The following is a 22,850-nucleotide window of genomic DNA, read 5'->3' on the forward strand; positions in this document are numbered from 1 at the left end:
TGTATTTTCACCTTTGTGAACATTTTAAAATTAATGTCAAAAACACTGAACTAGCTAACTATAAATTGTTTGATAACTTGATGGTTACAAGATTAGGAAGAAAATATTAGCATGATAGTAGTGTATTCAGGTAATGGGTTTCACATATACATTAGTAGTTATATTTATCTATTCATAGTGATGAATATTTTTAAAACGTATAGATGTTTATGGCCCGAAGAACATGTCAGGTGAGGTAAAGTGCACCACAAAAATGCTGTTTCTTGTGTTTGAAGATTAAATGAATATGTTTGCATGTCAGATGAGTTCATCATTTGGAAAGGGAAAGTGGATCCCTTGCAGTAGACTCCCAAGCTTGAGGTTTCATTATTTTTGTTGGTTAATAGAGCACAGTAATGCCTTAGACTTGTGTGGATTAGTCAGAATACTTAATGAACATAATTTACATACCCCCTCCCTGTTTTTGTGTGTACATTTCAGGAATGCGTAGGTACATATATATCAACTGCCAAGGTGCACAGTGTCACAGCTGTGAATTTGTGCATGTGTGTGTGTGTGCACGTGGGTGGGTGTGTGCGTGCATGTGTGCGCGTGCGTGCGTGTGTGTGTGCGCGTGGGTGTGCATGTGTGTGGTTTCTCCACAGGCTGGGTTGGTGTAATCTCACAGAGGGCTGCTGTGGTGTTCTGGCCTCAGTCCTGCGTTCTCCTCACTCAGAGCTGAAATATCTGGAGCTCAGAGACAACGAGCTGCAGGATTCAGGAGTGAGAGCGCTCTCTGCTGGACTGGAGGACCCACATTGTAAACTGCAGAGACTGGGGTGAGTACAAACAGAAATAGTAGGGGGAATTATGCGAAAAGTCGAAATGCGGTGGATAGAAGCATGCAATTTTGATACATATGTCCCTTGGGTGATCCTAAGACATCCTAGAAGGGGTGCCCAAAAAAATCTTAAACAGGAAGTGAGTTATTGAAGAAATTCAAAATGGCCACCTAAACAGTTGGCAGTTGACTCAAAAGGCAGCTAAAGGACTTCATAAAAGCATAAAATTTGGCACACATGTCCCCTGGGAGATCCTAAGACATCCTGGAATGGGTGCCCAAAAAATCTTTAAATAGGAAGTGAGCTATTGTAGAAAATCTAAATGGCCACCTAAACAGTTGGCAGCTGACTCAAAAGGTACCTAAAGGACCTCATAAAAGCATAACATTTGGTACGTACGTTGAGTGATCCGAATATATCCTAGAAGGGGTGCCCCCAAAAACTCTTAAACAGGAAGTGAGCTATTGAAGGAATTCAAAATGGCCACCTAAACAGTTGGCAGCTGACTCAAAAGGTACCTAAAGGACCTCATAAAAGCATAACATTTGGTACGTACGTTGAGTGATCCGAATATATCCTAGAAGGGGTGCCCCCAAAAACTCTTAAACAGGAAGTGAGCTATTGAAGGAATTCAAAATGGCTGTCTAAACAGTTGGCAATTGACCTATGTTTCACCTAAGTGGACTCATTTCAATCTCAAGGTTGCTAATATTTGTCATCAGGAATGTGAAGGAGTGGTCCTCCACTAGCCTGTTAATTATTTAATTGATTGTATTTATTGTTTAATGAATTTAATTTAATTGTTTAATTGAATTTAATTTGAGGCAATTGAAACCACGTGCAGTTGATTGGCTCAAGCTATTTAAGGACTGTCAGCAGGGGCAGAGGGGAAGAAGGTGAGCCACAACGATCATTTGTACTGCTGGTGTTTTTAAAATAAATTATTTGTCTTTTTAAAGTCTTGTTTTACTTGGTTGTTTTAAAGCCTTTTTACAAGGTAATAAAAAATAAAAAGCTTCTAACATGCAGTTTAAGATCTCATTTGAGGGATATAATCTAGTGTGCCAATTCACGTTCCAGCACATTGGGATAATGCTGTGCAAGGTAACCCAGCATCCCGGCATCGACACTTTCGAGAACAGAGGGGCTCAGTTTTGCAGCCACACATTAGGAGTTCTCTACAAATTTTGGCAGCCTCTGGCAAGAGTGTCCATAAAGGTGTCCACGAATCAGCTACTTTAGTCCATCCATATTTTTCAGAAGAAGGTACAGACTGGAAAGCTTTCAGACTTTTGGACCAAATGCTAGCTTGGTACCCTGCCCGATTTGAATGTTATAGCAGTGCAGCCTGTGTGCGAGGAATGTTTTCCATTGAGAGACATTTTTGAGAAAACAGGTCCTTCCTTAGACCATTGACCTTTTCAATGGCAGTTGTCTTGTCATACAGAACACAGGTGTATCTTTCCAGCAATGCAAAACTGTTTGATTCCTGGCTAAGCGGTTGAAAAGGATTAGCTGTCATAGCAATGAAGGCATTTGTCACTTCCGAAAATGATTTCCATGCAGCCCAGGCTGTCTTTTTGCCTTTGCCCTGGAACTGTGAAGTTGTATCACAGCCTGTGAATGAGTGGAATGCCAGTAGAGCCAAACTCATTTTCCTCCCTAGCTTTTTGAAAATAGTATTGATGCATATTTACTGGAAGTTTTGCCCCATACCAAAAGCAACCCAGAGGCCTATATTTGGGTAGTCTTTGGCAAGCTGTCCAAACAGACTAACAAGGATCACTATGATGTCCGTATCCACTGTTCGAATTATGACCAAGGGAGAATGTTTTTCCCAGCACAAAGTACTTGGCCAATCGAGTCACCGAGCACTGTTCTGATGTACTGCCTTTATTGATTAGTTAAGCCCCGCCCCCTCATACCCCCCCCCCCCCACCCCCCTTCCCCAAAGGTCAGTCCAGGGTCTTGTTTGCAATGATAAGACATTTCTATACACTCCCAATAGTCTCTACACCCAACTGTGTGCTTCTATCCACAGCATAAGAAATTAGCCAATTTTTTGGCATTAAAATGCTAATGAGTTGTGTCCCAATAGAGGGCTTGATCTCTGGTCATATGAAGATTTTAACAATAAATAATCTATAGATTTTATTTCATTGGGTCTTTAAAATTTTTTTAAAAACAATTATGTATATATGTCATTGAAAATATACCACTCAGAAAAGGATTCATTTGGAAGGTCATCTCATTCCGACTGTTTTTCTAAGCCTATGTTTGGTGTTTAAAGCTGTTTAAAATGTTTCCATGGGTTATTTTGGGAAAGTCCTTTAGTACTTGTCCATTTACTATAAATGTAAAAGCTAACATTAGCATAATAAGCCAAAATGTCTAAATTATATCACGTTTTAGGAATCTTGGGTCTTTTCTGGCGGCCATTTTGGATTTTCCCTTTTAGAAAGCCTTTAATGGGTCCGAATTTTTGGGCACCCCTTCTGAGATGGTGAGATACATCCTAAAGAGTGTCTGTACCAAATGTGGTCTTCTATCCACCGCTAGTTGGCGATTTTTTGAGCTTAATTCTCCCTACTAAAAACCCCTTCAATAAATAAGGGCTACTGCTAATGTGACTACATACAACACTGATGCCGATGTTTCTGATGTGAAAACAGACACTCCACAGAACTGAAACAGCATGTTCCTGTTCTACCTCTTGGAAGAATAAAACTGTACAGAAATGAAGAAAATGTATTTGTTCTGTTTACTGAACTCTGGTGGGGTGTAAACTCAAATGTGTTTGATAATGACTCATTCCACATCCATTTTATTTTATATATAGCTGTAGAATGTGTGTAACACACTGCTATGTGTTTGACACACACAGCCCTGTTAGTTTATATTAATGTGTGTAAGGTGTGTAACCCACTGCTATGTGTTTGACACACACAGCCCTGTTAGTTCATTTTAATGTGCTGTAAGGTGTGTAACACACTGCTACGTGTTTGACACACACGGCCCTGTTTGTTTATATTAGTGTGTGTAAGGTGTGTAACGCACTGCTATGTGTTTGACACATACAGCCCTGTTAGTTTATATTAATGTGTCTAAGGTGTGTTTGTCCTTCTCTCTGCAGGCTGTCAGGCTGTAGAGTCACACAGACAGGCTGTGATTCTCTGGCTTCAGCTCTGTGTTCAAACCCCTCACACCTGAGAGAGCTGGACCTGAGATACAATCACCCAGGAGACTCAGGAGTGAGAGCGCCGTCTGCTGCTAAACTGGACATGCTCACACTGCTGTAAGTACAGAGAGTTTACACACTGCACCTCACACACACACACTCACAAAACGGGTTGGGGGGGCATGGAGGGCACTGTACAAACCAGCATAACCCAAGAGGGTTGGGGATCTACAGTGGAGGGTGCTGCGTGGGACCACTGCAGTAAATAGTTTTATTTCTGTGATGAACCTGGCAGGATCCCACCATTGTCCATTCTGTATGGAGAAAGAAACTGTTTATCATTGCTTTTTGGTGTGTGCCAGACTGCAACCTCTCTTTCTTTTTTGGGAAGTTTATTTTGGTTACTGGGGAAAATGAATTCGTAAGATCTTTATCCTTGGTTTCCCATACAATCAAAGACAGATAAGTGCCAGCTCATTAATTTCATTTCAGGGCAAAAATGGCAGTTTCTACAAGTGGGAAAAATATGATTGGTGGAGGGGACAGGCAAGATGTGGTTGTTGTAGTTAGGGGTTTGGTCAGGGACACAGTGATGGTGGAGTTTCAATACTACAAAGCAATGGTCACGGTTTCTGTGCAGGGTAGATCATTTTTCTGTGCCTGCACCGGCTCAGTGGTTAGCATTCCGATTAGCCACTCGGCTAATCGTTATTTTGGTGTGTGGGGACGATTAGTTCGAGCTTGCAGATTAGCCACTCGGCTAATCGTTATTTTTGGTTCCTGTGGGAGGATTGTGCCTGCTCTAACATTCCGTGTATTCCTGCAGGGTTACCTCTGATCTGTTTCACCTGTGGGTTGCTCACATCTTCCGCTGATTACCAGCCACACCTGTGGCTGGGTATTTAAAGCATCAGTAGGCAGTGGAACGGTGCTTGAGTGTAACGTGTTTTGCTCTAGTCAGTTCCCTGTCGCTTTTCTGAGCAAGGTGTAAGGATTTTAGGAGAAATTTAAAAGAATTCTGACTTCAGTTTGTTTGTTTTTTGGGAAAAAGGTATTAGGACAGTATATGTCCAGATTCTGAGGTTGGCGGTTTTAAGGGGTTATTGTGTCCCCATTGGGGCACAAACCTTTCTGCCTCTTACTAACCAGTTTCCCCCCTGGTTTTAGTTGGCGTCAGAACGTCTTCTGGTTGTTTTTGAAAAGACTTCTTTTTCTCTGCTTCGGGTCGAAGTCGTTTATTCTTCTTTTTTCTTTTCCCTGTTCCTTTATTTTCTTTATATACTCCTTCTTCTTCAGTTACCCGTTTAGGGGTTTATTCATTTTTTGGGATACGTCCCTTAGGAGTATAGCACCCCCTTCTTATTTCGTCTCTCACGAGACTCAGTGGCTACTGGAGTGCCCCTTTGGTAACTTATAGATCCCCTGTTTGGTCGCGTCTGGTCTTCACACTTCCCCTCCCTCACAGCAATGGAGAGCTTGAGTGTTTCAGAGTGTGTGTGTGTGTGTTAAAAGGGTGTTTTATGTTCAGTGGAGGGAGGGGAGCTTTTTTTGCACATGGATAATGGTGAGGGAATGAAATAAGGTTCCTTTGTGACAGATTTGTGTTTTTTCATATGATCTTGGTTTTGTGTTTTATTGTGTCTTTGTTTTTATTCATGTGATGTCATTGGTGTGTTGAGAATGGAACTAAAGGATGGTTAAAATTCAGAATTCTGTTCTGCCATTCTTACAGTGTGGACCATGGAGGCGAGAACAGGATCAAACCTGGACCCAGGAAATGTGAGTGTGTATCAACACAGAACACTTTCCATAGATACACACTGCTGTGTTTGTGTGTGTGTGTGTGTGTGTGTGTGTGCGCGCAAGAGACTTCTCTCTTACACACACAAACACATAAACAGAAACACAAACACACACACACAGGTACTATCACAGCTCTTTCTCTCACACACACATAATGAGGTGAATATTAATAATGATAATTAATCTCATTAATGTCTCTGGTTTGTAGATGGCTGTCAGTTCACACTGGATCCAAACACAGCACACAGAAAGCTGTCTCTGTCTGAGGAGAACAGGAGAGTGACACACACACCGGGGAAAGAGGAGCATCCATATCCTGATCATCCAGAGAGATTTGAGCATGAGCCCCAGGTTGTGTGCAGAGAGAGTGTGTGTGAGCGCTGTTACTGGGAGGCTGAGTTCAGTGTGTCTGAGCCGGAGGATGGGGTAGATATAGCAGTGACATATAAAGGAATCAGCAGGAAAGGAAAGGGTTCTGACTCTGTGTTTGGATGGAATAAAAACGCCTGGAGTCTGTTGTGCGTTAAACACAGTGACTCTGATAAGCTCAGTTACGCTGTCTGGCACAATAACAACCCAACAGACTTAACTGCCCTCACCTCCCCCTATCGCAGAGATGGAGTGTGTGATGATGATGCTGATGATGATAGAGGAGTGAGTGTGTACAGGGTAGGAGTGTGTGTGGACCGTCCGGCCGGCACTCTGTCCTTCTACAGCATCTCTGACTCTGACACACTGACCCTCCTGCACAGATTCCACACACACTTCACTGAAAACACACCCCTCTGTGCTGGATTTTACGTGAGGAACTCCTCAGTGTCCCTCTACTAACTGGAGTAGAGACACACACGCACACATTCACACACACACGCACGCACACACGAACATGCACATGCACACACGCACGTGCGCATATGCACTTGCACGCACACACACACACACGCACGTGCGCGCACACATATATACACACATGTATAAACACACACAGACATTCTCAAAGGCACTCTCACGCACACACACATACAGTTGAAGTCGAAAGTTTACATACACCTTAGCCAAATCCATTTAAACCCAGTTTTTCACAATTCCTGACATTTAATCCTAGTAAACATTCCCTGTCTTAGGTCAGTTAGGATCAAGCGGCCAAAACCAGACTTCGTTTTTGAAGCTCATTTCCTGGTGTTGTAGTTCCTGGTTGCTCACTAGCGCCACTACGGATGGCTCCAGAATAGGTGTTTTCATATCCGGTTTCCATGTAAGTCTATGGTACAAATGCGATCAAAATACAAAGTCAATAATTTTTTCTCACAAGAACAAATAGTCATAATAGGTGTATTTTATTTGTCTTATGACTGTCCATGGGTCGATTTCATGATTTATTGCGTCATTTGGGCACAGTGCCAATATTTGTTCTGGACCAATGAGGTACAGCTTGCGTCACTTCCGGATTACTGTGGAGGACTGAGCTACAGTAGGGGCTACAATCTGTGGTCACTGGGGTGGGAGGTGGCGTCTCTTGGCTTTGACATTGCGGCTCCGACCACGGTCCACCTGTGCGAAGTCAGAAAATGCAGGCATCCGATTTTGTAGTGGTTTCCAAATAATTAGTTGGCAGAAAGCGTAATCAGCTAACGCTTATTTGCTATATGTGGTAGTCCAGTAGCCTATGCTAAAACAGTTCGCAACTTCGGTTACCAAGCCATTTGACTAGCTAGCTAACCCTAACCGGCAAATATTCCATCTGTCAAACGTGTTTGACGGCTTGTCAGTCATGTACATTCCGTAAATGTCTACCTGGGCTATGCTGCACGAATGTGACAAAGCTAGAAGCTAGCAAGAAAATAATAATAATTAGAAATTCAATGTACATTATTTTTGTCTTTATGCAACAGGTGGAAAACTTGCTCTTCAAAGTGCGTTGTCATATTTACACGCCTGTAAATCAGTTATTAAAATACTTGGTAGATTTGTTAATCACCGCTGACAGTGTTAATTTTTATTCGGTAAAAAGTGACTTGCGAACGATCGGTCAGCTAGCGTCACCCAGCAAGTAAACACCACAAACGGCGATGGAGTAGTAGCAGTTAATGGCTCATTAACTGACTGTGGCGAAAACCTACGACGATAACTTGCTTGGTTAACAGCAGGTCTACCAGACAGTTAAAAGAAAATTAGCCCAGTCAAATCACCAGTAGTCTACACATCTCTGATTGATTGACCATCAGTGCAGTCGATGTTCTTCCCCTGTAGTTCATATTGCTAATGCGTGCATATTCGTTTTGCCGAGAAACATAAATTGAAGATAACTGAACATAATTGTATTATTAATGTCATACATATAACGTGATTACATGACACAGTACAGTAACGGATGGAAATTAAACTCCGTAAACATTTGATCATATATTTTAAAACATAACGGCAGACAGTCAGCTAGCCTCAAGTTCGTTCTGCAATCGTTCGTTCAGGTTGATGGGCTTTTCCGCACCGGACTGTCAATCACATTGTAAAAATCACAAAACCGCTTAACTCTATGGTTTTGGCTCCAAACCGAGAACATGGCCGCGCCCGCCATTGAGCGTCAAAACGTGTTTTACAGACCCACGGAGAGGCAATGGGTGACGTCACAATAGCTTTGTCCATATTTTTGACAGTCTCTGGTTAGGATCACAACTTTATTTTAACCTCTTAGCGCATTGCCCCTAGTGGTGGGCACGCCCGCGTGCCTAAATTACTAAACTCAAACATTCGGTGCTACTGCAACCAAAGTGTGAGATGAAAACAGAAACGCGTTGTTTCAGTTTCATTAGTAGACGATACATGACAACTATGCCGAAAACGGAGTTTCGCAGCCCCACCATTGTCGCTCCCGTCGTTCATTTAACACACACTGCAGTCTCATCTAAAAAACACCCCCCACCCTTGACATAATGGACAATATTGTCTATCTTGGCATTCATAAAAATATTCTTTCACCACTAAAAAATCGTATTCCGTCATAGCAACAAGATAAACCCGACAATAGCCCTAAGATATGCCTATACAGCAGTGAAAACGCTGCTCACTGAATAACGAAATAAACGAGAAAAAGTTTTTAAAATGATACCATGTCATTCTACAGTCAATATCTGGGACTAAATATTGAATAAATATAAAACCTTACTGTTGGTTTTACGTGTAGAGATGTCCCTTTTGAGACTGCGTGGTCATATATTGTCTTGGACAATCCGTTTGGGAAATATAGGCGCATCTGTGACGCCTGGGTATCTTCCAAAATAGCTGTGCGTAACACCACACCTGTTGTTTACGGCGTCGTCGCCCTTTTGGTACAGTCTGACTAGATTTACAATTCATTTATCGGTAGGCGAGAGTATAAGCTTTCTAACGATGTATAACATGTCTAATTCTGCTTTCGGAATAGTGTTTTATAGGTCAGCGTAACAGAAAATATTCTTAGCATAGCATTCACTTACGCAATCACACTCTGTTAGCAGACAAATACGATGCACCTAACGAAACATGTTCAACCATATTTCGTAATTTCTTGGAAAATACTATTATTATTGAGGACTTCTGAACATAGCTAAGCCATATGTTTGCTGATAGACCTAGCTGACATCGTTTTCTGGAGCAAAACAGAAGCGAATAGAACAATATAATTGATACTGTCTCTCTGTCTCTATCTACTGAACATAGAGGAGATTTCACTATTGCTATGTAAGTATTATCGTTCAAAATATTTCGGTTATATACGTTCTTTTTGAAATTGAGTATTTTTAAATAGGTTAGTGGTGTTATATAATGTAAATATTTCACACTGTAATGTAAGCGTTAGACGGAAGTGTAATAGTTTTTGTGAAGCATGAAACAGTGATGACGTCAGAGCCGGAACATTGCCAAAACGTGGTGGACGGGTGAAAATTGTTTTCATGTTGTCTCATCCCCATACAATAAAACATACGAGAGTACAGAGTATAGAAATACACACGAGTTAATTATTACACATTTAGGTACTGTACCGCATTGAGTGACAATGTTTTTGCATTATTTTTTTAATCTGATAGCAATGTTTCATCTTAAACCCTCATAAGGGGCTCATTTATATGCTTTATAATGGACAAAAAACATTTTATTCAATTTTGGAGAGATTTTGGATATGTTTCTGGACACCTAGCTATATTAGACCACTGTACTGACTGAAAGCTTATAATTCCCATTTGAAAATTATGCAACAGTGATTTTCTTGAGTCAAAACAGTTGATTTGTAGTGAAATACATGGATATGTTATGATTTACAGCAATGCATAATTTAGACATTTTGGATAGATTTGGAGATGCTGGGTACACTGCTTAGTTTTTGCTTCATACATCTATAGTAGTTCTACATATCCACCCTTAGATTTTATGAACTTGTGGTCAAGAAGTTTTTGACCTAGCACATGTATAGTTTAACCTCCTGCATATATTCAATCTCGCAGTATTTCATTGCGAACTTAAAAAGTGCAAATTTATTTTGGATTTTTTGTCAAAACAATTGCATGTGTGGCACTTTATTTCTTCCAAAATTATGAATATAAACTAATCTGTGTTAGTATTGTAAATTGTACAAATGTCTTGCTTCATTTAAGCCATTTTTCAAGTCTCTGTGGTGTTCACGTCTGGAGTTATAAAGCTTTAAATAGGGTACCCCCTAAATGGGCAAGGATTGGCAAAATTTGGCTTGTGCCTTAAGAGGTTAGAATGTGAAATGTCAGAATAATAGTATAGAGAATGATTTATTTCAGCTTTTATTTCTTTCATTGCCTTTAAATTGTTTAACTTGGGTCAAACGTTTCAGGTAGCCTTCCACAAGCTTCTCACAATAAGTTTCTGGAATTTTGGCACATTCCTCCTGACAGAACTGGTGTCACTGAGTCAGGTTTGTAGGCCTCCTTGCTCGCACACGCTTTTTCAATTCTGCCCACAAATTTTTGATTGGATTGAGGTCAGGACTTTGTGATGGCTGCTCCAATACCTTGACTGTCCTTAAGCCATTTTGCCACAACTTTGGAAGTATGCTTTGGGTCATTGTCCATTTGGTAGAGCCATTTGCGACCAAGCTTTAACTTCCTAGCTGATGTCTTGAGATGTTGCTTCAGTATATCCACATAATTTTCCTTCCTCATGATTCCATCTATTTTCTGAAGTGCACCAGTCCCTCCTGCAGCAAAGCACCCCAACAACATGATGCTGCCACCCCCGTGGTGTTCTTCAGCTTGCAAGCCTCACCCTTTTCCCTCCAAACATAACAATGGTCATTATGGCCAAACAGTTCAATTTTTGTTTCACCAGACCAGATGATATTTCTCCAAAAAGTAAGATCTTTGTCCCCATGTGCAGTTGCAAGCTGTAGTCTGGCTTTTTTATGGCGGTTTTGGAGTAGTGGCTTCTTCCTTGCTGAGCAGCCTTTCGTTATGTCGATATAGGACTCGTTTTACTGTGGATACTTTTGTTTCTGTTCCCTCCAGCGTCTTCACAAGGTCCTTTGCTGTCGTTCTGGGATTGATTTGCACTTTTCGCACCAAAGCACGTCCATCTCTAGGAGACATCTCTCCTTCCTGAGCAGTATGATGGCTGCGTGGTCCCATGGTGTTTATACTTGCGTACTATTGTTTGTACAGATGAACGTGGTACCTTCAGGCGTTTGGAAATTGCTTGATGAACCAGACTTGTGGAGGTCCACAATTTTCTTTGAGGTCTTGGCTGATTTCTTTTGATTCTCCCATGATGTCAAGCAAAGAGGCAGTGAGTTTGAAGGTAGGCCTTAAAATACATCCACAGGTTGACATCCTCCAATTGACTCAAATGTCAATTAGCCTACCAACAGTTTCTAAAGCCATGACATCATTTTCTGGACTTTTCCAAGCTGTTTAACCCGTTAGCGCACAAGCCAAATCTTGCCAATCCTTGCCCATTTAGGGGGTACCCTATTTAAATCTTTATAACTCCAGATGTGAACACCACAGACACTTGGCTTAAATTAAGCAAGACATCTGTACAATTTACAATACTAACGCAGATTAATTTATATTCATAATTATATGTTCATAATAAAAAACTTCTTGACCACAAGTTCATAAATTCTAAGGGTGGATATGTAGAACTACTATAGATGTATGAAGCAAAAACTAAGCAGTGTACCCAGCGTCTCCAAATCTATCCAAAATGCCTAAATTGCATTGCTGCAAATCACAACATATTCACGTATTTCACTACAAATCAATTGTTTTGACTCAAGAAGATTACTGTTGCAAAATGTTCAAGTGGGAATTACAAGCTTTCAGTCAGCACAGTGGTCTAAAATATCTAGGGGTCCAGAAACATATCCAAAATCTCTCCAAATTTGAATAAAATTATTTTTGTCCATTATAAAGCATATAAACAAGCCCCTTATGAAGGTTTAAGATGAAACATTGCTATTGGTTTAAAAAAATAATGCAAAAATATTGTCACACAATGCAGTACAGTACCTAAATGTGTAATAATTAACTCTTGTGTGTATTCTATACTCTGTACTCTCGTATGTTTTCTTGTATGGGGATGAGACAACATGAAAACAATTTTCACCCGTCCAGCACCTTTTAGCAATGTTCCAACTCTCACGTCATCACTGTTGCATGCTTCACAAAACCTATTACACTACCATCTAAGGCTTACATTACAGTGTGAAATATCCACATTATATAACACCACTAACCTATTTAAAGATACTCAATTTCAAAAATAACGTATATAACCGAAATATTTTGAGCAGTAATACTTACACAGCAATGATGAAATTGAATCTATGTTCGGTAGATGGAGACAGACAGTGTCAATGATACTGTTCTATTCGCTTCTGTTTTGCTCCAGAAAACGATGTCAGCTAGGTCTATCAGCAAGCATATGGCTGAGCTATGTCCAGAAGTCCTCAATAATAATAGTATTTCCCAAGAAATTTACGAAATATGGTTAACCACGTTTTGTTAGGTGCAGAGTATTTTTCTGCTAACATAGAGTGAATGCGTAAGTGAATGCGATGCTAAGAATATTTTCTGTTACGCTGACCTATAAAACGCTATTCCAAAGGCAGAATTAGACATGTTATACATTGTTAGAAAGCTTATACTCTCACCTACTGAATAAATTAATTGTCAATCAAGCCAGACTGTACTAAGAAGGGCGACGACGCTGTAAACAACAGGTGTGGTATTACGCACAGCTAATTTGGAAGATACCCAGGCGTCACAAATGCGCGTATATTTCCCAAACGGATTGTCCAAGACAATATATGACCACGCAATCTCAAAAGGGACATCTCTACACGTAAAACCAACAGTAAGGTTGTATATTTATTCAATATTTAATCCCAGATATTGACTGTAGAATGACATGGTATCATTTTAAAAAACTTTTTCTTGTTTATTTCGTTATTCAGTGAGCAGTGTTTTCACTGCTGTATAGGCATATCTTAGAGCTATTGTCGGGTTTATCTTGTTGCTATGACGAATATGATTTTTTTAGTGGTGAAAGAATATTTTTATGAATGCCAAGATAGACAATATTGTCCATTATGTCAAGGGTGGGGGGTGTTTTGTAGATGAGACTGCAGGGAGGGGGTGCGTGTTAAATGAACAACCAGAGGGACAATGGTGGGGCTGCGAAACTCCGTTTTCGGCATAGTTGTGTATCGTCTACTAATGAAACTAAAACAACGCCGGCGTGCCGACCATAGGGGCTTTGCGCTAAGAGGTCAAAAGGCACAGTCAACTTAGTGTATGTAAACTTCTGACCCCCTGGAATTGTGATATAGTGAATTAGAAGTGAAATATTCTGTCTGTAAACAATTGTTGGAAAAGTTACTTGTGTCATGCACAAGTAGATGTCCTAACTGACTTGCCAACACTATAGTTTGCTAACATGAAATCTGTAGAGTGGTTAACAATGAGTTTTAATGACTTCAACCTAAGTATATGTAAACTTCTGACTTCAACTGTACACACTCATGCTCATGCATGCACATACACTCAAATACACAATCACACACAATCACACAAACGCACACTCACACATACTCATGCACTCATTCATACTCACATGCATACACACAGACACACACACATACATGCGTGCACACGAACACACACACACACATACACACACACACACATTCTCTTACCCATACGCACACGCAACCCAGGCACGCACACACACACACATACTCATACCCTCACACACATACACACACACATACTCACATCCAGTCACTCCCACAAATGTACGCACGCATGCACACGCATTCACAGATTCACGCACACAAACACACTCTCACCCAATCACACACACACACACACACACGTCGACACACTTGCAACCTTCCTTGACCAATGCCTTACCAATGCAATTTCAGCTGTGTCCAATATTAACTTCAGTACAGTTTAAACCCTGTACATAAGAGTATGATCCTTTAGCAGGTTCAGGTTTAGCACTTGCTATCTAAATCTGATTTTATTTTTTTACATTTTAATACATTGCAATATTGCAAATGTTCAAGGTGTGTTTATGTACTTTTGATTATTAAAAACATTAAGATAACATTGAGTGTAATAATGGCAAAAGATGCAGGTTAAAATGCTTTTGAAGTAATAATTATGTATCTGTATCTGCATCTTTGTATAAAAGAAGCCAGTGGCAAACTCCTCCACTTAAATGTGCATTTTACTAGTTTTTACAGTTGCTTTCATCCATTTTCACAAGAGTTCCAATGTGCAAATTTCTGTGGGCAAATGCAGCTGATAGGGAGAATGCAGAATGATCACTGCAGTGTACTTATTTCCTTTCATTACTGTAAAAAATGATGAGTTTACTTATTCTTTATTGGGTCAGGATTGGTTTTTTTAACATGTTGCTTTAATTTTCTGTATTTTCAGACAGTAATCTTCAATGATTAAACCTGAATTATAAAAAATATCAATTTTTTGGTGTTATGATTTATTATTGTGTAATGTATTTAACTTCTGTGACACAGTAGTACTTATTTCACATTCTATATGGGATTATGTTTGGGCTCAATATGAGCAGATCAGCATGGGACTAAAATCTGCACAGCTAAAGCAATGAAATTCATCTACATTCGTGGAAATAAAATCCATTATAAGAAAAGTTGTGTAGTGTCTGATGAATGCTTTCTTCTGTTACTGTAGTATAACCAGAACTCAGTACATTTTGAAAAGTCCCTGCTTGTCCATTGAGCTGGTATATTTACGTTACCTCTCAAATAAATGGTTTTCCTGTAGGTTTAAACCTGGATCTGCTGCATATCAGTAGAATGGATTAGACCACTAAGCCAAAATCAGGGCAGAAGTGTAGTTTGAATGACATCCAGTCTCTGAGATGTTCCTGAGACCCTGCAGTTTTTCTCATTTGTTCAGATTCATTTCTGTTAACTGCAGTCTCGCATTACAAATGCATTATATTATGTTATGATTGCTTTGGCTCAATGTGGAAAACTCAATTTGCCAAACTGACTGGCAAAATTCTTACCTTAAGAGACAAATTGCTGCACCTACAAAACTCTAAATCACACACTCAGTTTTCACAAAAGTCACCTCATATTAAGACGTCCAAATTGTTATTGCTAGACATGCAGATTGTGAAATAATGTTTGCAATCCTGTCTCATCACTTCCAACAACATTGCCCAGGTGAGTCGCATTGCAGCACGATTGGTAATACCAACATAAAAGGCTGTTTTACAGCACTACATTCAGCAGTGTCTGACAACATGGAGCAGCCCAATGCTGTTGGTACTGATGGACGGGTCGTGGCTGAGGCTGAGGTTGTGGTCAAGCAGGCAGCAGAAATATTGTTGTATCGAATGAATTAAGAGCCACAGTGATTGACCATGTCATAAATCCAGGCATAGCAATGGGAGAAGCTGGAAATATTGTACAGCCAAACTTTAAAAGGTCAAAAGAGGCCTCCAATAAGAGTTTTTGAACTGAACATTGATAAGTAAATAATTTACTGCAAAATGTGATAATGTAATTACATTACAGGATTGATGTGTTGGTGTCATTTTATATTATTACAGTATTACAGTGGGATATTACAGAATTACAGTACTGATAAGAACATAATGCACAGAAATTGCTTGTGTTTGCTCATAGAGTACCTACATACTGTAAAGCATTGGTCTGTTTCTACTGTTCCAGTAATGCTCTTGTGTCTTTATTTCAGAGAATGAAGGTGATCGATGCTGGAGCTCCTGTTGCATAGATTTTTATGTTTTGGACACATGGTCTTGATTTTTTTGGTTTTCTTGTATTATGATGGACTCCATTGCATGTATTTTGCCTTGTGCAGTTAGCTGGGGAGGGTTAAGAAAATTCCATCTCATAAAAAACACGTTTTCAATGTACAAAAATGCCAAGTTACTCAAAAGTATTGATATCAAAATGACGCCAAGTTATGGTACTACAAACAATATAGGCTATCATGCCTCACCGAAATGACATACGATGTATTTCAAAGCAATGCTACCCAATATTTCCTCAGTTCTTTCAAGTCACTTGGCCCTGTGTATAAGCATGCACTACATGGACAGGCCAAACATATGTGTGGATGGCTCTCTCACAGTCAAGATTGATTGAATAGGCGTGTATATGTCCAATTTGTATTGGTATGTATGTATTTTGCTGCCCAGCCTTTCTGTTGCGTGAATGATAGTATGTTTCTTGGTATAAGTGTGTGTTCGTAAATGTGAATGTAACATGCTGCGAGGGAAATGTCCCCATGGGGATAAAGAAGTTCTCTATGTATGTATGTACAATATGTATTTTACATGCAGTATTTATTGTATGTAGCAAATATACAATAACGTGTACATGTACTCAAATTCAATTCAGAAGCAAGTATAAACATGTTTTCTGGAGAAATATGCTTCCTGTAGTTACTCAGCAGCAGTTTTGTACATGAATTTCAATATGTTCCATGAGGCAATTCGAAATATTTGACTATTTGATCTGACACAAAGTTTGCATGACATTGTAAAATGGTAAGATTACAAAACACAGGGCCAAGTGACTTGAAAGAACTGAGGAAAAAATGGGTAGCATTGCTTTGAAATACATCTTATGCCTTTTAGGTGAGGCAAGATAGCCTATATTGTTTGTAGTACTGTAACTTGGCGTCATTTTGATATCAATACTTTTGAGTAACTTGGCATTGTTGTACGTTGAAAACGTGTTTTTTATGAGATATCATTTCTTTTTGCAAAGCGTTTTATTATGAGAGTGAGAAATGCGACCCTGTAAGAAACGGTTGTGGATTATGGCTATCCTTGTGTGAATTTGTACAATCTGATGAGCGTGTACTGTTTAGCAGTTTCGGTTTGCTATATATGTAAAACAGTGGCTGTGACAAAGGATGCGGTGGCGTAAGTGTAAACGCATCAGAAACGCTGGTGAAATATGGCCAGTGTATGTACTCACGAATTTGACGTCCATCCAACGAGCCTTGACTGACAAAAGAATCAGCAAGCCCGTAGAATTATAACTCCCTAGGTCGCAACTTGTGTAGCCTTCTGTCCTGCTCCGTTGTCTGTTATTTCGTGGAGATGCACTTTTAGTGTTTGTAAGGTTTATCCTTCTGTCCTGCTCCGTTGTCTGTTATTTCGTGGAGATGCACTTTTAGTGTTTGTAAGGTTTATAAGGCATTTTGATAGACTTATCTGCAGGTAGGAATCCTCTTCGCTGTTTTGCTAAACTAGAACCGGAAAACATGATAGTGGAGAATAGGAGCAGATGCATATGTCCCAGCAGGCTTTACATATGAGAAAATAACAACAGTGTGAGAGAAATTAGGATGAAATTACGAAATTCCGTAGTTGAAACAATATGTTTTTAGCAGAATGGGCATGTAGGTGAAGGTTGACATGATCACGGAGTATAGTGCAAAGTAAATGGAGTGACCATAAGCAAGCTTATATTCCTTATCGAACGGTATATATAACAGTCGCTATATAGTGTTAACTGTTAAAGTGGAGGGTTAAGTAACGTGTGAAATCTATTGCACTGCAGTGTTTTTTTCATGTTCAGTAATTATAATTATGAGTGAATCATGATTTTAAATGTAATGTTTTAATGGGGAGTTGCAGAACGTACATACGTAGTAATTGTTTGTATGTGGCTAGATAGAGAACAGGGCGAGGTAACATGAATGTAGAAACGTGGCGTTTGCTGATAAGAAGGTTTTGTACGGTAGCCAAGTGAAGAAATGTAGTTAGTAGAAATGGCACAGCGGTGAACTGGTGTAACTTTTTAATAAAAGGAATACATTTGCCCTCATGAAATGCATATGGGTGGCCATGAGTGAGTTTTGGTAAAGCAAATATAAGCGTAAGAGAACGTTAGTGTAAAAGAGGAAATTATCTGCCTGAGGACAAGGCGGGATTCAATCGTTCAACTGGAGGTTTACCAGTCTGTCACTTTGTTAGGGGCAGCACCATGACATAGCTATGCAATGCGTGAAATATCATTAGCAAACCTGCCCGTGGTTTTAAAGAAGAACACAGGCGAGTAAGCGCAGAAGAGCTCCCGTTGAATCTATATCGCTTTGCAATATTGTAGCCGGTTAACAATTGAACGTGCCAAAGTTAGCTAGCTAGCTAAATGAATATAACCAGAAATAATCTAATAGTCCTTAAAAGGCACTAATTTAAGTGAACCTAACATTAGTCAAATATTTGCATTGTCTTGCCTGTAAGCCAGCGGCGCAAACTATGGGTCTGGAGTTATCCATGGGTTTATGGGCGTGGAAAGGGGAGTGGTTACTGTGTTCGTGACGCACCAAGTTGACAACTTTCTCAACTGGTTGAAAATAGGATGATAAATTTAAAACGCATATTTCTCCAAAAATGCAGAACGGACATATTTAATACTTTACTCATTGTGTTTCTTCAGTGCCTGTTGTGCAAATAGCACATAAAACCGAGAAAGTGTGAAAATCACCACGGTACTCCTTTAAAGAAAGGCACTCTTAGCTGGGCTTGAACCTAGGACCCTGTGTTCCCAAGACTGTAACCTTACCCACTAGACCACAGGCAGACTAGCTGTTTGTACTGAAAATGTTTCAGAGTAAAAAGGTATGGGTATTTTACGTGTGTATGCGAGTTTTTCATTGGGTCGTGTAGGTGAAGTTTTGGCGGGTGTCGGTAAAATGTTCAATAGGGGGACATGTTATTTGTGAGATAGGCGGCAGGAAAAATAAGAATGAGAAGAAGAAGAAGAAGGAGGAGGAGAAAACGCAAAATCCCCTTAGTTTGGGGCTTTATTGTGTGGACATGTGAAGTTGTTTATGAAATCTGTCTGTTGAAATGGGGTCAGAATGTACAGAATTTAATGTTTTTAAGGGCTGAGTGTCTGTGGCTGTTGTGGTTATTTCTGTGGGGAACCCTGAAAAGTGCCAAACTCTCGGTGCTGTATAGGTATGGGGCATGCCCCCGCCAAGGCGTAACTTGGCAAGATGGCATACCTGCCATCCCAATCACAAGCAAAATGTTTTTCAGCTAATCTATTTGCTTGTGGCTATGAAATGGTATTCATCACTAGCTTAAAGCCAAAACATTTCAACATGTCAGTTTGACATTGTCCAACATGGTTTTACAGTACCTAACATACAACACAGGGTTGAAGCACAATAATTCATTGAACATCAAGTTTTTTTATATGAAAAAACTGTTTTATCAAAGAGCGCTGATGTGGTACATACATATAGTTTTAAAAAATTGCCAATTAAAGGGCATGTTTTCCACTGTAGTGAATGCCATTACAAAAAGCTTGGCTGACATGATTCTTTTTAAGGCCATTGTTAAATTTGTACATGTCTTTGAAAATATGTGAAGAGAAATTCTATAAACAGATACAATTTGAGAACTCTCCAGAGGTCTAAGAAATTTTCAAGTCCAAAATCTGTGCACAGTCCTTTCAGTGAACATCTTTGACACCTGCCTCCATCTTCTCTGGACACATTACTGTAAGAATATGAATGTATTTCATTCTGTGGGAATTACAGTGAATCACCAAGGTCAAGGTCAAATCCAAAGTGCAACTTTTTCATTAGCAGTGAGAAGTGTGGTGTTGCCCTGTCCTCTATTGCAGCATCTCCTGTTTAGAGTACAGTAAGCAAACATAAAGGAAAGATATTCATTATCAGGCTATGGCTGCAGAGAGGCACTAAAGTCACTTTTCCACCACATGGTACCGGCTTAACTCGACTCGACTTTTTTGGTTTTCCATCGGGAAAAAGTTGTGGATAGTACCTGGTACTTTTTTTGGTATCACCTCCGTCGAGGTTCCAAGTGAGCTGAGGTGATACCAAAAGGTAACGTGAAAACACTGTAGACCACTGATTGGTCAGAGAGAATTTTCGCTAGAATCGTCACCTTTGAGCAACCAGAGTCGTCTCGTCGTCTGAGCTCTGATGTAGGATTTCCCAAACTCTCCTGTTTTTTTCAGCAGTCTTTTGTCTTGCTGCCTTCAGCCTCTTTTGAAAAAAAAATTGTCTCCTTGCTGTGACAAACAGCCACATACCGAGAATCAAGAAGAACACCATCCCTTCGATATCCTCCATTGTTCCTGTGTGTGTCGCGTTGAAGATGATGTCACGGCAGTTTCGTGCGGCGTCACTATGACGACCAGCTACATTGACTGTCCTTGGCATGCTTTATAACATGGCTCTGATACGGTGGCTGTTTTCTGATCCGGCTCCGTCTTCCTCTCTGAAAACATCACCGAATATTAACAACGAAAACACATTTCATCAAAGGGAATGCTTCATGTTGAAATCAGTGAGAAGATGAAACTCGTGACACCACCTGTCATTGGTTTGGCTCTGAAAATGTGCAGAAGAACGCAGAGAATGGTGCTGCTGTGTGATGAGGCTTGGATGGAGACACCTTCAATGGCCGGCTCTGCTGATGGGCAGTGACTGGCTGAGGAGCCACTAGGCACTGATTTTGAGGCCCTGTCCTGCCCGGAATAGCATTTATTATTGTGAACTTCTAAGCATGGCTATGGCATATGTTTGCTGATAGACTCAGGTGATGCTGTTTTCTGGACCAAGTCAGAAGAGGAGAACGACAGCGTTGACTCTCGCTCTCCATCTCTCTATCTACTGAATGTAGTAATGGGCACGGTCTTGTGTGCCCTAGAAAGGTTGCCGTAGTTCTATGCGCACGTCATGTGTGAGCGGTGGAATAAAGTATGGAGTCGCAAGCATGAAAGTCTCCAGCTGAGTAGCTTAAAAATCATACTTCTACATGGTATCAGAATAGATCGCTTTTAATGCTTCCCGGCGGTATGCTCACCGAAACTTACGGTGGTTCATTAAAATCAGTCTTCGATTGACTTTGCGACATTATCAACGCCGTTCGGGTGTAATTACAGTTGCTAGATAGTTAGCCAGGCGAGCAACTGGCCCGCGCTGAAAAAAAAAAAGAAAAGAAAAGAAAACAGAAATGGATCAAGTGCGAGTGTCAACGGAGAACTTTCGAATTGCACCCCCTGAACATTTCAACTGTGTAGAGGTGGAGAAGTGGTCCAGCTGGATTAAAAGATTTGACAGATATCACAATGCATCAGGTCTCAGCAAAAAGGATGATGCATTTCAAGTTAAGGCGCTCGTTTGTGGGAGTGACTGTTGATGTGAACATGTGTGTGCATGTGTATGTGTGTGCATGTGTGTGTGTGTGTGCGCCCAGGTTGCGTGTGTGTATGGGTAAGAGAATGTGTGTGTGTGCGCACGTGTGTATTTCTGTGTGTGTGCACATGGGTGCATGTGTGTATGAGTAAGAGAATTTGTGTGTGTGTGTTTATATATGTGAGTGTGTGGTTGTGTGAATGTGTGTGTGACTGTGAGTGTGTGTGTGTGCATTTGTGAATGTGTGCATGCGTATGTTTGCGTGAATGACTGGACGTGAGTGTGTGTGTGATTAAGAATGAATGTATATGTGTATACGTGTGTGTGTGTGTGTGTGTGTGGGTATGATAATGTTTGTGTATATTTCAGGAGGTGAGCCTGACGAGCCGCTGCTTGGTAAGAGCACTACCTTAATTGGTAATTGGGAGCACGTGTGGGTATGTGGACTGGGGTTAATTGGTTTCCTCCACTTCGCCAGGTAATGAGCTCACACAGCTGCTGCTTGTTTCCTCGGACGCAGGGAGAGGGATAAGAGAGCGGGGATTGGGGCAGTTTGTGTTTGGGCAGCCAGGAACAGCCAGCAGACGCAGATCCTCCAGCAGCTGGTGATCCAGACGACAGCCACGGCGGCTGCCTCCTCGGCCCCTCCACATTCAACGCTCCTGAACGTGGCTCCACCTAAGATGTCCCCGGCGGATGACCCCCAGTCATTCCTGGACGTATTCGAGGCTACAGCAGGGGCATGTGGCTGGCCGGCGGCAGAGTGGGCCGTGCGCTTGCTCCCTCTGCTGACGGGGGAGGCGCAGACAGCAGCGTGCAGCCTACCAGCTGCGTCTCAGGGGAGGTACGCGGATGTTAAGAGGACTATCCTGGACAGGATGGGTTACTCCCCCGAGGACTACCGCTGCCGGTTTCGGATGGCGAAGCTGGGGCCGTCGGACTGGCCATTTGTCTTTATCCAACACCTAAGGGACGCGGCGACCAGGTGGCTGAAGCCGGGGGAGTCCGCTGGGGAGCAACGGGTGCTGGGAGTAGTTGGTTCGGGGCAGTTTGTGAAGGGGCTACCGGCCAGCACTGCATCCTGGGTCGGGTGCCATCGGCCAAGGGACATGGAAGCAGCTGTTGCGTTGGCAGAGGACCACCTGGCAGAGCTCCCTCAGCGCCCAGCAGAAGAGGGGAGGACACCGGCGACGCAGCGTCCTACCCCAGTGCCAAGACGAGAACCCACTTCTTCATTTTCAGTTTGCCCTCCCCCTCGCCCCCGCACTAGCCCTCCCTCTGCTTCTCCTGTTCCACCACAGGTTCCAGCCGCTACGGGCACTGTTCCCACCT

General features: G+C 41.2%; 1 long non-coding RNA gene across 1 annotated transcript; it reads left to right on the forward strand.

Annotated features, from left to right (window-relative positions):
* The first annotated feature begins 347 nt into the window (after positions 1–347).
* On the forward strand, positions 348–5,778 carry LOC135247171 (uncharacterized). The gene is made up of 3 exons (XR_010328107.1): positions 348–818; positions 3,955–4,116; positions 5,732–5,778. It is a non-coding gene; the product is annotated as an uncharacterized LOC135247171 (long non-coding RNA).
* The last annotated feature ends 17,072 nt before the right edge of the window (positions 5,779–22,850 follow it).

Source organism: Anguilla rostrata, unplaced genomic scaffold (assembly GCF_018555375.3).
Source record: "Anguilla rostrata isolate EN2019 unplaced genomic scaffold, ASM1855537v3 scaf1113, whole genome shotgun sequence".
Lineage (NCBI taxonomy): Eukaryota > Metazoa > Chordata > Actinopteri > Anguilliformes > Anguillidae > Anguilla > Anguilla rostrata.